Below are 17,658 nucleotides of genomic sequence, written 5' to 3' on the forward strand. Positions count from 1 at the left end.
CGCCTTCAACCTGCGGGTTGAACAACTCTGAGTAGCGAGCCCTGTAACCCACAGGGGCATGCCTGTGACACCAAGCAGCTCTGTGCTTCGAGCACGCCCCCACTCAGTCTCCTGAGCCGGCCTCCAGGCCTTCTAGCACGCTTTCCCATTACGCAATATCTCACCAAAAATACCTTGATGAAGGATCCCAAACAATACGCACCTGACCTCAACTCAACTGGCTGCACCTGTATGTCCTGCTCGGCTCCCCCTGCTCTGGGGACAGGGAGTCCAAAAACTATCAGCCCCTCACCAGACAACACAGCCACTGAGGAAACCTGGCAATCCCGCCGAGCGTGATCAAGCACCTCACCACGATGTTACTGTGAGCATTTAAACGCACGCTCTGAATCCTCTGGCGAGCATTGTATTGTTTGTGCAAGGCAGTCAGTGGTGGCGTGGAGAGAGGAGGGTTAAAACCCCTGCCACCAACCCCAGCCGACCAGCCATCTTGGGGCCAGGCGAGCACGGCCACGAGCCCGACACCAGCCCGAGGCGTGTCGGGCGCCTCGCTCAGCAGCGGGGTCCTGCGGTGGCCCCGAGGTGCTGCGGGGACGCTGTGGGGTCAGGAGCCGCTCCTGGAGCGCGACTGCTCCCCCCAGGCAGGGACTGGCTCTCCGCAGGTTTGCTTGTGCCATCAAAATAAACATTTACTGAGAGCTAACGTGTTGCAGGCCGCGAAGGCTCAACTTTCCCAGATACGGGGTGGAGGGAGGATGGGAGAAAACCTCTTACCAGAGCTGCTAAATGCATCGGCTGCTCCAGCATCAACTCCCATCAAAGGCACCAGAATAACTCAGCCCTTACGAGACTTAAGATCTAAAAGCCAAGGGACTACAGGGATAGCACCTTCCTACTCCCCGGCAACGTGAACCGTACGATCCAAATCACTGGGAAATGTTTGTTTTCTGGGGGAAGGGGGGAAATTACTGCTGCGCTGCTTTGCCTTTTATTATCAAGAGGCATGTTTGGCACTTGTGACATAATGAAATTACAATCAACAGCCAAGTATCTTCCTCACGGCAGCAAACCCGAGGGCGAAGCAGGGCCGCTCGCGGCGGAGGAGAGCTCTGGACAGAGGCCGTCCAGCGGCCTCCGAGCCAGCGCCTCCGCTGCAGGCGGCTCCGCGCTGCTGCCAGGCAGGGCCGCACCGCACCGCGGGCTTCCTGCCCCGGCCGGGAGCCGCTTTAGATGGGAACCAACTTTTAACAATATTTACGCTCCGTCTCTGAACATACACAGAGCGCGCACCTGGCGCGGAGCACCGCCGCTCGTCAGCCGGCGGTTGCTGTGGAGATGAACACCCACCTCCCCGCGCCGACAGACGGACACGTCCGTCCAGCAGGGCAGACGCTGCCCAACCCCAGCGGGACCCACAACATCTGGGGGGAGGACGAGGAGGAGGAGGAGGAGGAAGAACACCAGCAGAAGCTGGTGCCTGGCCCGCTGCCGGCCCCACCGGGCAGGCTGGGAGCAGGCACGGGCGCCCACGTCCAGAGCACGCCAGCGAGGAGCCCCAGCTTCCCAGCCGCCAGGGAAGCCCTCCTCATCCACCTTTTTTTTTTTTTTTTTTTTTTTAAACTAGCTGGAATTTATCTGTTTCTCCAATCCCTGCCTACACACAAAACCGACCTCAGGAGCAAATAAAAATGCATGAATTGCAGATCAGAGACAAAGCAGGAGGCGGGACGGCGGCCGGGCTCCCTCCTGCCCTCACCTCACCCCTCGGCGCGAGGCGGTTATATTTAGGTACGCGCCACGGTCTGCGGTGCCGAGGCCCCCCTCGGGCACGACGCAGAATGCAGATTTTCCAGACAACAGACCACAACAGCTCCGTCAAAACCATTAGGGGCGGCTGCGCCCAGGCCTGCGCACAGCTGTCCCGATTCCCACTCCGCTGCCACTGCGGCCCTCGACAGCTCCACCGCCACGCGCTGGGCCCTGCCGGCCCCGGGCGGCCCCGCTCGGCCGCAGCGCTGCTCTCGCCAGGCCGCTCTTCTCCTCCAGCACACGGAGGTGTAAACCTCCCGCGAGGGCCACGACACCGCTCCAGTGGGGTGGGGGGCTGGGAGGGGACACCCCACTGCAGGAAAACAAAGGACGAGCGAAAGGGAGCAGCCCCGCAGGCTTCCCACGCTGTGGCCCCCAGTGACGGTCGGTCACGGCCCTGCACTCGAGGGGCCCCAGGCCCGACAGCAGCACGCGGAGAGGGCACGGAGCGGGAGCCGGTGGTGCCTGCGTGCCAGCTCGGCCAGGGCAGCCCCACCGCCGCACAAAGGCCAAACCTCGGGCGTGCTCCGGCAGAGGAGAGCGACAGCCGTGACACGCTTGGCCTCTCCAAAATCGCACTGATCTCTCCCATGCAAAGACACCTTCGACTTCAAACACCGCGCCCGGCCCGGTATTCGTGCAACCACCGCCACCGGCCACGAGAAGATGGTTGCCGAATGACTCCCGCTGCAGCGAGCAGGGCTGGCACCGACGGGAGGGAACGCTCGCTCGGGGGAGCGAGGCGCCACCAAATCGCAGTGTTTGAATAAAGTCCACGCAAAAAGCCTGCTGTTCATTATTCAGCTTGACCACGCACCGGTTTTATTGTTGTTATCGCTATTGCTATTTTGGAAAGCAGAGGGAAGTGCTACCAGGGAGCCAGACGCGGCCGGCCACGCGTCCGTCGGCCGGGGGTTCCGCGATCCCTGCCGGGCTGCCGGCCCCGCCAGGGCGAACCCGCAGCCCCGCGCCGCTCCTCGCCTCCCGCTCGGCGCCGCGGGGTTCCCGCGGCACACGGGGGAGGCCGGCGGGTCCCCGCTGCTGTCGGGGCTGCCGCCGTCGGGCCCTGCCGTGACAGCGGCCGCGACAAGGCCGCGCCGAGGTGCCCGGCGCGCACGGGGCCGCGCAAGCCCCCGCGGAGCCCCGCGCCCCGGGAACAAAAGGCGGGGGCGCGGAGCGGGGCCGCAGCCGCCCGCCCGGTGCCCGCTGCGCCCCGGGGGCCGCGGCCGAGAGGGAACGGCCGGCGGGCGAGCCCCGCGCCCGGCAGCGGAGGTTCTCGCCCCTCTAACGCGCCTTTTGTTCGCTTTTGTTCCGGGCCCGAGGCCGCCCGCGGAGCGGCACCGGGCCGCAGGGCAGCCCCGGGGGCCGGGCCCCGCGGCGCGGCGGAGGGGGAAGGCGCAGGGGGCAGCCCCGGCCCTGCCCGCCCCGCTCGGGACGCGCCGCTTCGACGCCGCCCGGGGCCCCGATCCGCGGCGGCCCCGCGCCCCCGGGCCCGTCCCGGCGCAGGTGGCGGCCCCGGGCCCGCGCCAGCTCCGTCGGGGCGCGCGCGGCGGGGGGCGCGCGGCCGGGGCGCGGGGAGCGGCCGGAGCCCGGCGCGGCGCGGCGGCGGCCCCGCAGCCCCGCTCGGCGATACCCCGGGACTGTAAATCTATAACCGCTGCAATGATTTAGCGATTAAAAACACGATAACGTATTGTGTAACTGCAAACCACAGAATCCCTGCCAACTCTCCTCCGAGATACAGGAACAAAAATACAGAAAATGCGTCGCTCGCAGCGGTCTTCCTAAACTCAGCTGAAAGATTTTAATAATAATGACGATGGAAAGAAAACCAACCCTTGACATCAGAACAGGGCCGGATACAATGCGAGGCTGGAAAAAAAATTACTTAAAAGACAGAGTTTTAAATACGATTCTTGCTCTAACAAATTACAATCTAAACATGCCTCGCTTTTCTCTTTTTAAGTTTGTCGTAACTGGAATAACTGGTCTTGTGTGATGTCTTGCATATTCAAAGTGCTTTGTAATAGGATACGGAGACCAAACCTTATTTGCCTAAACTCAATGGGTTTTATTTTTTCCCCTCTTCCCCCCCCCCCCACTTCTTTTCCTTTTATTCCTCCCCCCCCCCCTTTCTCCCCTAGAAGGGGAGGGGGGGCAAAAGGAAAAGCAAGCTTTAAGCTGTAAAGAAAATACCTGAAAGGGGAGGCTGCGACTCGTAACGTGGCGTGGAAAGCCAAATATTATATATATATTTTTAAAGGCAGCTGTGGGAGTTTTGGCCTCTAAGCAGCCAACTTGACCCCATTCTCTCTATTCTCTTATTTCCCCCGTCGCAGGATTCCTGCACCTTCAGTCAGATTCGAACTCAATGTGACCCTAAGGAGGGAGTCACCGAGCCTCCAGAAAATTGCTCCATATTAAACAGGAGCGAGGAGAGGAGACAGACAGACAGACAAGGAAGGCACGCGCATATACTGCACGGCCACGCAGTGCTGGACGTCCCCAGGAGCAGCTTCAAGCACAGCTTGAAAGAGAAACAGACCTTTCTCAGAGTCAAAAAAAAAAAAAAAAAGAGCGGGGGAAGGAGTTTAGCAATTTCAGGAAAAAAAAAAGAAAACCCCAAACCCAATTTATAAATAATTCACACTTTAAAAAAACATGTGTACGTGCTACATGCACACGCATATACACACACACACGAACGTGTCCCCCCACACAAGCACATACTCTCCTCCGAGGTTTAGTTTCAAAAGAGTACGAATCGCCTTCCCTCTGAAGGCGAGGAGAGCAGTTTATTCAGAGGAATCAATAGGAAAGAGCATTTGCAAATATTTAGATAAGCGCCGCGCGATTCGGCATTAAGTAATTAAAAACTGAAACTGAGAAAGGGGGGGATCGGCCTACGGTGGCGTTTGCTGCCTTCACCTCTCCCATCCCCCTAGCCGCATTCTTTCCAAAACTGAGCCTGCCCGCCGAAAATAAAAATAATAATTACTCTCATTTGCAATTCTATTCCGGAGCACGTCCCGGGGACGCAGCCACGCGGGCAGCGCGGCCGCGGGGTCCGGGCAGGGGGCCGCCCGCCCGCTCGGCCCGGGGCGGCTCCGCGGAGTTCCTCGCCCCTTTGTTTCCGGGGCCCCGACCGCGCGGAGCCCCGCGCGCCCGGTCCCGCCGGGGCGGGGGGTCCCGGCGGGCGTCGGCGCCGCCTCCGCCCCGCGGCCTCGCCGGCCCCGCGCCCGGCCGCGTCCCCCCGCGGGCCGCCGGCCCCGCCGCCCCATCGATTATGCAGATGGCGCGGGCCGGCGCCCGGCTCCGCTCCGCTCCGCGCCGCTCCGCGCCGCCCGGCGGCCCCGCGGCCGCCCCGCCGCACAAAGCCGGGCAGCGCCGCCCGGCTCCCGGCTGCCGGCGCTCCGCGGCCGGGGCCGGCGGGCGGGGCGGGGGCTCCGCGGGCGCGCAGCGGCCCCCGCGGCGCCGGCACCTGCGCGTCCCCGGCGGCGGCGGCGGGGCTCCGGGCCGGCGAGCGGCACAAAGTTTGCTGGGGGATCCGGGGCGGTGGGTGGGAGCGGGAGGGAGGGGGGGCCGGACCAGCCCCATGCAAAGCAGCCCGGGCGCCCCGAGCAGGAGGAGCCCGCGCGGGGGACAGGGCAGAAAAGTTGCCACTTACGCGGTCGCTGCTCCGGCGGCGGCGGCGCTTTTAATCCCGGGCGGCGGCGCGGGGGCTACAGATCCCATGCAGGCTGCGGCGGCTGCGGCGGCAGGAGCGCGCTCCGCGGAGGGGCCCGGGGCAGCAGCAGCGGGAGCCGGGGGCAGCAGCCGGAGCCGAGCGGGAGCCGCCGCCGCCGCCGCCGCTGCCCAGCAGCGGCATCGTTGTCGGGGAGTTTGCAGCCCCCCGGAGAGAGGGGGCCGCGGGCGGCGGCAGCAGCAGCGGCGGCGGCGGTCGGCTCGGGTCGGGTCGGGGCGGAGCGGCGCGGAGCGGAGCGGGCGGCGGGGCTGGCGGTCGCCGGAGCAGGAAGCGCCCGGACTCAGATCTGATGATTGGGAAGAAAAAAAACTCTTTGGATCTTTATTCTGCTAATTAGTTTCCTGCAAAAAATGGCTGATTAGTGCAGTGCGCATGTGCCTCATTACCCAGGCACGACGGGAAGGGCTAATTAGCCACCTTCTGGATCAATAAGATTCAGCCCAGGCGGCGGGGGAGGGAGCGAGCGAGCAGGAGCGGGCGGGGGGAGCGCGGCGGCGGCGGCGGCGCCGCACCGAAACTTGGGGCAAGCGGCCGGCCCCCAGCCCGCGGCGGGGGGGCTCCGCGCCGCTCCGCGCAGCGCCGCGCCGGGGAGGGGGCGCGCGGCCGGCCCCGCTCCGCACCGCTCCGCGCCGCTCCGCACCGCGCCGCCGGCCGGGCGCTCGGCGGGGCCACCTGCCCCCGCGCCCCGGGCGGGGCCGCGCCGCCCCGCGCAGGGCAGGGCAGGGCAGGGCAGGGCGAGGACGACCCCCGCCGCCGAAGTTTCCCCGGGAGGAGCCGGGAAAGTTGCGGCCGGCGGCGAGCGCAACTTTGTGCCTGCGCCCCCGGCCCCGGCCCCCGCGGCGCCCCCGGCGCGGGGCGGGCGCGGAGGAGCGACCCCGCGCATCCCCTCGGTGCGGGGCGGCCCCGGGCCGCGCTCCCCGCAAACTTTGCGGCCGCCTCTCGGAGCGGGACAGCTGATCGATACGGCCGCGGGCAGCCGCGCTGGGAGCCGGGCTACAGGTTTCACCAGCCATCGCTGGCAACAGCTTTGTCATTTTCTAAAAATAAGAAGCTAAAAGTTATTGTAGAAGAAGGGGCTTTTTTTGTCCCCTGCACAATATGCCTTTTGTGAGTTTAATGCCATTCTGGGGCTCTCTATAGCCCCGGACAATGGGGAACTCCAGGAGGCGGCTGTGCCTCTGCCTTTTTTCTTTCTTGCTTTCTCCTTTCTCCCCCCACCCCCTCCTCTTCCACCCCCCCTCCTTTTTTTTTCCCCTTTTTTTTAGGAAAGGATGCAACATTCCTCCAGTCCCAACAGAATCTCTGGTTTGATTAAATAAATACTTCTCTGGTGTTACGGTAACATTTTTTCCCCTTTCTGTTTGCAGCCATTTCTGATTATTATTTACATTTTTTTTTTTATTTTTATTTCCAGCAGCTTTTTCCTCTCCAAGCCAACCTTGGTGAAAAATGTAGATGACTGCTGGGAATGGGGGATTTGAATTTTAGGAGGTGAACCAGTAAAGAGCCTCAATCCAGGATTCAGGAATATGTTTTCTTCATCTTCCCATAAGAGACTGTTTTCTTACTGGCAGAAATGCAGCTGAATTAAATCATCTCTTTTGAAAACCTAAAGAAGCTTTTCAAATTGCATTTTTTTTCTTTCTTCTTTTTTTTTTTTTTTTTTTAATGGTAACCTAAATAATTAACTTCCCGGTTTGTTTCATAGCATTGAACAAGGAATGCGGTTGCGGTCAGTTTTTCCATTTTGGAGAACCTTAATGTAGATGTATTTTATACTGAAAGGTAATAAACTGCATGTTTGTTGGTATTTCTAATGAAATGTATCAAGCTTTCCATATTTCTTAACGTGGTGGTGGTCATTTGAAATTTTGACAAGTCCCTTTAGTGGGATGGGGGGGTAAATGAAGAGGAAAGCTTCCTAGGAATTGAAGAAAGGCTGTACTAGTTGATACGTTACTGGAAGTGTCTTGCATTTGGAAGATTTAAGAATCAAGGTGCCACGGTTATTTGAATATTATAAATGCAGCACTGAATGTGTACGGTTATAATGCGCATGCTGTGTATGAGGTCTTATGGCTTGTGAAATGAATAGACTCCAATGCATTGCTTGTTTGTCTTTAAAAGCTGCCCTTAAAAATTTGTCTGTTCCTGCTCAAAATGTGTGTGTCCAGCTTTATGGAGGAGTAACTGTAATATTATTTTCCCTTCCAAAAAAAAGAAAGGCAAACCCCAACCCAGCGAGCCCTCAGGCAAGTAGAATTTCTCAGGGCTGCTTGGTGCGCTATCTGTAAAGGTGCATGTAATTTGTAACTGTTGTTCTTACTGAATATGGAACAAACGTGTTTTGAGGATGAAATTGAGGCAAGAATAAAGTAACCCTTGTCTTTTAGTAGTTGGTATAACTTACAAGAAGTGCATATTTTCACTAGAGGCTGTAGATCCAGTGGACCCGTCTGAGAATGGGTGCTGCCTGTGTACACTTTTTGCAGAGAAAAGAAAAAGTAAACATGTGGAGAAGGTGGCGAGCAAATCTAATAACTTTGCTGATCCTCCAGAAACAGGCACCTTAGCAGTAACACGTGCAAATGCAGAGTCTGGTAGTCATGTACGTTTTCTTTGCATTTGCGTCGCAAATTCTAGTTTTGTGTTGCTGTCCTTTAATTTCCCATGACAACATATGGATTCCATAAACGCAAACATGCCGAAGTGCGTCTGTCTGGGTAGTTAACACAAACCAAACATCCCTCTTTTCGGCAATCCTGCTATTCCTCTGGCTGTGCTGCGCTGTGCCCTCCTGTGACAGTCTCTCGCCGCTCCTGCATTCTTGTCCTTTTATGCTCCCACGGTGATCCCGAGTGCCCCGAAAGGGAGGAGGGCAGCGGTCGCCGGGGTCAGAGGCGCCGGGAGCGCGGCTGCACCCAGGAGCGGGAGGGTTACGCGGGAAGAGGGGAGCGCACCGCGTCCCCCACCCCTCCTGGGTGCTGGGTCCAGCCAGAGCAGCCTCTGCTGTGGGGTCAAGTCCTAGGGCATCTCCCTCCCCTCCTGGTAAGGGCAGAAGATGAGGCAGCGACCGCTGCTACAGCTGCGAAGAGAAACGCAGCCAGATGAAGCGGAGGACAAAGATTTGCCCCTCATCCTGACCACAGGCATTCAGAGGCTGAGAAATGGAAGAGTTCCCATTTTTACCGGGGTGCAAAAAGAGGTGGCGGGGTGTGTGTGTGTCTGTGTGCGCAGAGAAGGAAGCGAGCAAGCAATAACTGGAGCACCAGCCAGATAGACAACTGTACAAATAGCAAGATAAATCGAAGGAATTAAGGAGTAATTTGTACAGTGATCGTTAGGTACAACATTCAAACTCATACGTGCACACATTTCTCCTCTAGAAAATTAACTTCCATTAAGACTTCTTTGTTCTAGGTAAGACAAACCAGTTTCTAAAATACAAGGAGACTACCCTTGCTTTAATTGGAAATCTTGATATGACCTTATCTGTAATACTACGGATGCCTTTTTCTATATATGTAGCTTTACATATCCTTGGATTGGATCTTTGGTTCAAATGCCTTTTACTGTGCTTAGAAAAAAATCTCTCAGTATCAGATCTGCAGGAAAAATAAGACAGATTTTTCCCATGAGAAACTTGTTAAAGACACTTGAATTATTAAATTAACCCTATTTTTTCTCTTGCAGCATGTGACATATTTGTACACAGAATCATATAGTTTCATTTATGTGTTACTCTGAATAAACTAATACCAGTGCTTTAAGGGAAATTCTACTATTTGTTAATTAAGAGGAACAATTTTAATGCAAAATGTTCAGCTTCTGAGGCAGCGCATATGGCTTTCTGGACATAACTTTTTTTTTAAAAAAAAAAAGATAATTGTTTTCTTTGACATGTAGCATAGGGGTAAGCAGCCTCAGGTTCCTGTGGTTCTGCAAGGAGCCCAAGTCCTCCTGTAGAAACACGCTTGGGCTGTTGAGCATCTTAGGAGATCTATCCCGAGGCAAGAGTGGGCCAGATTTGCAGGCGGCTGTGGTGAAAGCAGTTGACTACTGTGAATTTGGGGGGAGCCACAACCGTATCACATTCCTCAGCCACCAGTCTGGCTGTACGCTGCCTGTTTCCACTCAGCAGTATGTGGGAATCGGACCAAAACCTTAAGGTGCAAGAGGCCTGCCAGGCTGCCCGCTGAACTGACGTTAGGGGTGAATGTATGGATGTGGGATGTGTATAGCAGGGGAGAAGTTCCAGGCTATCTTTCTAAATTCAGGTTTTAAAAATTATCGTGGAAAAAAAATCCTGCTTAGAAAAAGAAATCTCCATAATGTCATCCACTCGCATAGCCTTGTGCTTCTTGGAAATATGTCTAAAGAATTAGAACAAAGCGTAGAAGGCTGGAGTCCTTGAAGGAGCTCCAAATGATAAAGTCTGCCATTCATTTTAAACACAGCGTGCATTGTGAAAACACAGGTCAATTTGAAGGCATTTGTCAGATTTCCAGTTCCCTCTACTCCTTTGCAATGGAAATTTGCAATCAAATCCCTGTACTGGAGTTGGGGTGTCTGGCTTTATCAGTTATTACTTTATACTCAAAGCATTGTCCAGGTAAGCTTTCTTTTTTATTCAGAAAGTTTGTTTGCATGAAGTTTCATACAAGAAGGGGGAAGGCTAACGTGAATTAAACCAGAGCAGATGCATTTATTTAGGAGTTTGGAAAGGGGTGAAAGTGCAGATGATGAGAAGCGACTGATTGCGAAGGGCTGCGTAAGCTGCAGAAGCGATCTGATACCGTATCAAGATGCCCAGCAAGAGGCATGGAAAGGGATATTCCAACAGCAGCACGTTTGTTGTTGGGAGGCAGAAATGCTTAGAAACAGAGGGCTGGAGAGATGCACTGCTGAGCAGTTCTAGCCAGATAACGTGCATTTTTTCTGGAAGCGTGTATGTATTGTTTAATGGGCAGGGGGCTGACTCCTTTACTGCTGAGAGAGATGTGTGGATATGCTAGAGGGGGTTGCATGTATTTCTCTAGAAGAAATACGGTAGGATTTTGGAGAGATTTGAACTTGGGGGAGCATATTCAGAGGAACACTCGTTCTTCTTTTGTCTTCAATATATTTCCATTTGTTTTACTATATTATTAAAAGAAATCTGTCCATCCATTTTGTAATCACTGGACTTAGTATAGCCAGTGGGAGTGGTGGGACAGCGCTGGGCTGTTCCAGCGATCTCAAAACCTCTGGCTAGGTTGCTGTAGTCAGGCTCAGTGCATAGCCCTTAAGTCAACTAGCAGATTTTTAATACGAATTTGCTTTTTCACAGGCCTAAACACAAGATGAGTAGATGTGTTTGTGATGGAAATAAGCACTTGGAATACATCTATATATATTTTTTTTTTTTTTAAGAAATGAAGAAAAAAGTCTTGGCATTTAATTAGGACTCACTAACCTGATAAATATTGAACATCATTTCTTTGTGAGCTGTTCTGTGTGCTCCGAGTACTCTATGGATGTGTTCCACAATTGCACTTGTTTAATGCCTGTATCACCTCATGCTTATTGTATTTATGTTGTCATCAATGTCAGATTTTAATTAAACAATTAAATCACTGTCACAGTAATTTCCCTAGAAAACTATTTTAAATGAAAAATTCCACAATAAATGTTTGGGAACCATCTTAAAAGGAAAGAGAGGGAAATAAGTTACAAAGTAAAATTACAATTCCCACCAAATTAGAAAAGAAAATGAAATTGTTTTCAGCACTGAGAAGAGTTCCGTTTTACAGGGTAGTTTCAACAAAATTCAGAGCGTGTCAATGCGGCGACTAAAAGAACAACACGCCGGCCTTGAGGCCAGCCTGGGTCTTTTGAGCTGGGACCGAGGCAGAGGGACCCTTGCCCACAGTTCCTGCAGTCCTACAGTCACCCCCCTCAACGGGCCAGAAACAAGCCACAGCGTCACACATCTAGCACCTTTCACCCTAAGCCAGGTACCAAAAACACCTCAGAAAATATTCCAGCTGCCTTCTTCCCCTCCAAATTATTTTAGAATTAAGATGGAGGTTTGCAGAAAAGCCTGCATCAAATTGTTTGGTAAGGTAAGCACCAATACCAGCTGTACTTACTATAGAGTAACCATGGACTCAAAGCCTATGTTTTAAGCAGTGAGAAACCTGATCTGACATAGCATCTTTGCTACAGTTAACCAGATAGTTCATCTTTACCTCTTTATATATGTATATACGTTTTTATTTCCTCTAAGACCTGAGTTGTCACAAAAGGTGGAAAGAAGAAGGGAGTGTGTACTTCGCATAAAATAAATCACAAATATGAGATGCAAAATTCATCAGACAAGGTATCTGAAAGAATCATGTTCTCAAACGTACATTCAGAATATTACCTGTATTTAACATAAGCACATTTGACATTTGCAGTACAGCCCCAGACGTGAGGCATGCTTATTTAAATTCGGATTCCAGCATGTGATTTCAGTCAGTGATGTACCCTGCAGCTAACCCTGACCCTCCCCTATTAGCCTGTATAGCTGCTTTGATTTGTGCCCTCTGAGGGCTGGGATCTGGGAACCAAACACCAGGGAGCTGCAGCAACGGCTAAAGGAGGCTCCGCTCCTCCCTCTGCAATTCAGCGAGCTGCTCCTTACTCAGCCCTGCACCCAAGCAGAGAGAGGACAGATCCAGGGCCGGAAGGATTGCCTCCCCTGTCGTGTCGTCCCCACTCCCCCCCCGGCACCCAAATCCGGATGGGAATCCCAGTCAGTATTTCTTTTATGTCTATGCTGCATTTTTATTGGAATGCAGCTTTGCAGATCGGTTATGCCTGGGATGCGTGTGGTTTCTATCAGCCCTGAAGTGTTTTACAGCTGGAGCTGATTTGGGGGGCACATCTAGCCTGTCCATTTGCAGCAGCCAGGTCTGATGTTTGTCTGCTGCTGTCTCTAATTTTTTTCTATGTTGCCTCTATCAAAAGGTGAGATTAACTGTTTTGCACCTGGGGGGGGAGGTGGACAGACACGGTGACACCAGGCCCATCCCTCCCTCCTCCTCATTTTAGCTTGCTTCTCGCAAAAGCAATTCACTAGCAGAGCCTCTTTCTTCCTCCGGCCAGAACGAGCACGCAAGAACTGCAGAGATACCTGGTGCGGCGCGCAGAACAAAGGGGCCGGTTGTGGACAGCAGACTATGGGGGAGCCCTCACCCCAGCCGCCTGACTCCTGGTATAAGCCTGGGGCACACAATCTTTAACCAGAACGCAGGCAGTGAATACCAGCCCGGCAAGGAATTTGCTTTATCGGGCAATAGCTGCACCAGAGCCTCCACCGACCGCTCTGGGCACAGCCAGGGCAGAGTGGATCCTCCCTCAGACCCAGCCAGCGGCATCCTGCTTTTGTCAAGTAAGGGGCTGCCAGTAAAAGTAAGTTTGCTGAACATAAGCAGACAAATACATATTTTTATACTCTGTAAAGGAAAGGGGAAAACTGATGGGGTTGCACAGAGCCCTCCTCCAGGCAGGAGAGGCTGTGCTGGAGGAAAGTATTGCTCATAATGACACTTAAGCCCAGACACTTGAATGCTAAAGGTTAAACTTACATTCTTCAAGAAAGGGCTCCTTGCCAGCTTGAACTGTGTTGTGTGTTCACTATTGCCTCCTCCTCCTCTTCATCCACTCTCAATCCACTTTTGGTATTTGTTGAAATAACTGAGGCTATTTTTTTTTCTTTTTTTTTCCTAATGTATGTTCTCTATGGCAGTCCTCAGCCTTGTGTCTGTCACAGGGCTAAAAAAAAAAAAAAAAAGAAAAAAAGAAAATCAGTCTAGTGCCAGTAAAAAAAGTAAAGATTTTTTTTTCTTAGCTGAAAACAACTATATTCAATTCAAAAAAGACCAGTCTAAGTACATTTTCTATCCTCTGGTAACACACAGTCCATAGAACTCCATCGTCTAATTCCTGTGCTTAGCTTAATAAGCAGAACGTATATTCTGAAAGTAAGGCTAAAAAGTTAATATGGATTTAAAATACAAATTAAAAGGGTGATACAAATATAATAAACAACAGAGTGGAGAAAGAACTTTTGGAGACATTAATCACCAGGGCTGGAGATCAAACTACTGGCAATGCTTCCAAATGTTCAAGCAAAAAAAGGACAAACAGGGAAATGCCCACATAGGAGCAGCACTTTAAGATGAATTTCAGCATAATACGAAGAAGCACACATGCTGCCTGGATGCTACATTTAGATCTTAATGATCAGAGAGCACCTTCTCCATATACTTTCATGCTTTTCCCCAGGGATATTTCCCATTAAAAAAAGAATGGAAATAACATTACAGTTGTGTACGGCTTCTGAAGCAGCCCCATTTACACAGCACCACGTAGGCTTTCCAGAGAGAGCCGGTACTGGGTGAAAGAAGGTTCCCTGCTTCTCAGCAGCTGCTGAGATGGCAGCTAGAGAAGACCCTGGCTGGAAGGCTGGGTCAATCACTTTGAGGAGGGGCATGGAAAAGAGAGCAATCTTTAGGAGGCAAACACCATTTTTATTTGGGTTGACTGAAATTGGTGATGTTCATCTTCCCTACTTCCTGCAGCAAGCGAACAGTGGGTGCGCAGTGCTCCGCAGCCCTTTAAACAGCTGCTCGCTGCAGTGTATTTCTTGGCACAGCCCTAATTGTATCTTCTGGTCCCAGTGGAAGTTCACACTTTTTAATATCTCTTTTTGCTTCTGCAACTGCTGCCACCAGTCAGCAATCACAAACAGGAAGCAGTGACTCAGCAGAGCCACAACCGGCACACGGACAGTGGCCGGGAGGGACGGCAAAGTCCTGCCAAACACCGGTGACGGACGAGGGGCCAGCCCCACGCTTCGTCCCCGGCAGTGGGCCGCGAGTGCGGTTACTTTGCGGCCTGACCCATGAAGGCGTCTGGAGACGGAGCTCCTGGCTCAGCACTCCAGCTCGCACCCAAACGTGGGGAAGGGAAGGCCCCTGTGGCACTCGGGGCCTGGGCGCAGCGGCAGTCTGCCCATGGCTGGGGACCGATGGCTTCAAGCCCTAGGGACCATCACAGCGGGCAGACCCCGGGCTGTTGCCTGCACCGGGAGGACCGGGACACCGGCACCAACCCGTGCCCGGTCGCCCCTCTGTGCTGCAGTGAGCGGGTTTTCCCCGGGGAGGGCCCAGGCAGGGGCAGGAGGAGGGGAGCCCACGGCCAGGAAACGCCAGCGTGGCCCCGCTGGGGCAGCGGCAGAGCCAGGCACCGCGCCTCACGCACCGCGGGCGGCGGAAGGTCTATTCCGAGCCTGGTTTCATCTGCGTCCTAACTGTATTTAGCAGCGAGTTTACTCCAGACTGAGCCTGCGTGAGTAAGTGTGTATGTAAGGGCTGAGGATTGGCTGCGGCAGGCAGAGGGCTTGCTGAAAGGCTCGTTAAGGAAGCACTACTGACCATGCAATCCAATTACATAATGCTTCAAAAAATAACCGTGCTGGGAGCCTTGTCTGGGCAGCGCGTTTCGGCAACAGAAAGAGGTATCAAATATCTGTCTTCCAACCCAAGGCCGATAGGATATTTGTGCCACAATCCGACACTGCGCTTCAGCTGTAAACTGCTCGAAAGAGGAAACTTGCTTCCAGGGGAAATGTCTGCTGTTCCCTTTCAAGGCAGTGCTGCACCCTGCAGACCGACGTTATTTGAGTCCTTGTAAAATTACCACTAATCTCCGCACTCAGAATGCCTTGCATTTTATGGGTACTTGCTATGACGGCAGCTTTGTTTTGTGGGGGTAAAGGAAAGTGCTGAGCGGGCACCTGGCCATCAGCAGTAGCTGTGACAGTGTTTTCCCAGCTTTCTGTTCTTGCAGTTTCTCTCTGCCACTCCAGACAGGACACATGTGTGGATGATGCACAGGATCACACTATCACGCCTGGAAAATTCCTGAAAAAGTACTCCATCGTGCCTGGAAAAGATACGGCCCCTGTCCCAGAGAAGAACCTGCACGGTGCCGTGCATTTTGTCTGCTGAGATCAATGAAAGCGGGGCAAGCCTGGGACTTGAGGCCAGGCTTCCTGCCTCAGGAGGCGGCTTAGACCACGCGTTATATTTTTGATGAGCAGAGATTTAGAAAGCCCTGTCTCCAAGCAGCACTGGTAGTTTTTATTGTAGTTACTAATTTAACTGCCAGACTGCTCTGAAAGGCGTCACAGAAAAGGCACATTTCTAGTGAATGAGGAAAGAGCCAACTAAGAATATTCTTGGCACTTTACAGAGTTTCTATACCTGAACTTCTGTTGTTCAGTTGCTGGGAACACTTCACACGACGTAAGTGAGCTTCTATGCTTGCAATAAATGCCTCAATTTTAACCTGTTCCCAGCTCAGGGCACAGCAGGGTTCCCTGCTCAGTGAGGCGCGTTAGCGGCCGGGGTCCTCCCGCAGCTGCAGCGCCCACCTCCGCCATCCCAGCCACTGGCCTCACCTGGGCTCCTGCTGCCAAAATGGGGACGAAGCAGCTCGGCTGTAGCCACCCCATCAACAACCTCTGCCTGCTTTGATCTGCCAGCACTGTCTCACAACGTGGGCACTACATTTTAAAACCGTGCTACACGAGAGTCCTGGGTTTGCTTTCTCTCACATTTGCCAGCTCTGCCCCGAGCACCCTGCTCCAGGCCAGGAAAGCTGCTTGTGATGACGGCTGTGGCGAGGAAAGGGTGGGGGCCGAGCTCCAGCCCGGCTGCACGCTCCATCCGCTGCCTTCCTCCCATCTATTTCTAGACTGTTTACCTGGCAGGCGCACATGACCGGCCCAGAAGGAAGCGCTGACATCACCCCGCCGCCGTGCCCCCGCTGCCCGCGGCCGCTCAGCCCCCTCCTGCAGGACCTCCTGGGGCCGGGCCCCTCTCGCAGGGCCTGGGGCTCGGCGCAGCGCTGCTGCCTTGTGCGGCTCGCAGACGTTGTCCGCCCGTCATGACGACGCCGTCTGACACCGCTTTTCCCTCTTCTGGGGCGTGACGGGCGGCCACCACGCTCAGGCAGGGACTCAGCCCACGCCAAACCCCACACCGTCAGCCGGCAGCAGCACTGCTGATGGTGGGTAAAGAATGCGTCTTTTAAACGCCAACATACCGTTCATCTGGTGCAACAGACTTAAGAATATCATTGCTTTTCCTTTCCAGCTCCAGCAGCTCTCCAAACCCCCTCCACACCGACGCCAGCCCTCTCCGCCGGCAGCACCAGACAACCTCTGCTGTCCCAGGGCGCTCGCCGTCACCTCCCCACCCACCTCGCTGCCACGTCGGCCTGTGTCAGCGAGCAGGGCCGCACACGGCCGCTGCCGGCCGCACACAGCAGGCGCCCTCGCGGCCTCTCGGCACCGTGGCCAGGCCGAGGCGGGTGCAGGTGCTGGGCCCCGCCGGGGCTGTTTATCCCGGGCAGCCGGCGGCCGGACTCCGGCCTCGAGCTGCTCTGTGGAAGCTTTCTTGGTGCATTTGGGCACGGAGCCAAAGTATGCAGCTTGAAGGAAATGTTTAATAAAGACGCAGGAGCCTCAAACTGTTTATTTTTCCTCGCAGAAAGGTGGAGGGATGATGTCCCTGGAAAGGAACTCCTGAGGCAGGCGGAGGCTGGCGGCCGGGCCGCAGCGCTGCTCTGGCGTCTGCGGGACCGAATGCAGCCTCCAGCCTCTCCCTCCCCTCACAGCTCCGGCCTGCAGGGTCATAAACCGTGGGGGAAAAGGCAGCCTATTAGTAACTCTATTAAGTCTCCATTAGTTAGGTGTGAACTCATTACCCTAATATACTTGGAGGTAGGATTCCACTGGCAGGACATTAGCACTCTAATAAGCACATTTACCACTCGGCGCTGGACTGAGCAAGAGCAGGGAAGCACCTCAAAGGCTGGAACAAATGCAGAGGCTCTGTTCCACCAGCATTTGTCCCACGGTGGCTGTATTCCTCTCGCATGGGACAGCCCGACCCTGCACAGGAATGGCCTCTGGGCTCCCAAATCCTCCTCAAGCCCTTTTCTTCCTGTGACAACTACGGGGGGAGTCACCAAAAAATACTCTGCTTCTCGCATCCGTTCATCTTACA

At 54.3% G+C, this 17,658-nt stretch overlaps 1 protein-coding gene across 12 annotated transcripts in view; it reads right to left on the minus strand.

Moving 5' to 3' along the window:
* ZFHX3 (zinc finger homeobox 3) overlaps positions 1-17,658 on the minus strand; it is a 618,952-nt gene that overhangs the window by 167,055 nt on the left and 434,239 nt on the right. For 8 of the 12 annotated variants that reach the window (XM_080552446.1, XM_080552438.1, XM_080552447.1 and 5 more), the window contains 2 exons: positions 13,168-13,354; positions 5,477-5,840 (listed from right to left, as the gene is read on the minus strand). The gene's annotated coding sequence lies outside the window, so the exon portion shown is untranslated. Of the gene's footprint in view, positions 1-4,807; positions 5,020-5,476; positions 5,841-5,940; positions 6,129-13,167; positions 13,355-16,693; positions 16,823-17,658 lie in introns of those variants that run through there. The other 4 variants (XM_080552442.1, XM_080552439.1, XM_080552448.1 and 1 more) reach the window with 4 other exon arrangements.

Source organism: Anser brachyrhynchus (assembly GCF_964034855.1).
Source record: "Anser brachyrhynchus genome assembly, chromosome: 12".
NCBI classification, from domain to species: Eukaryota; Metazoa; Chordata; class Aves; order Anseriformes; family Anatidae; genus Anser; species Anser brachyrhynchus.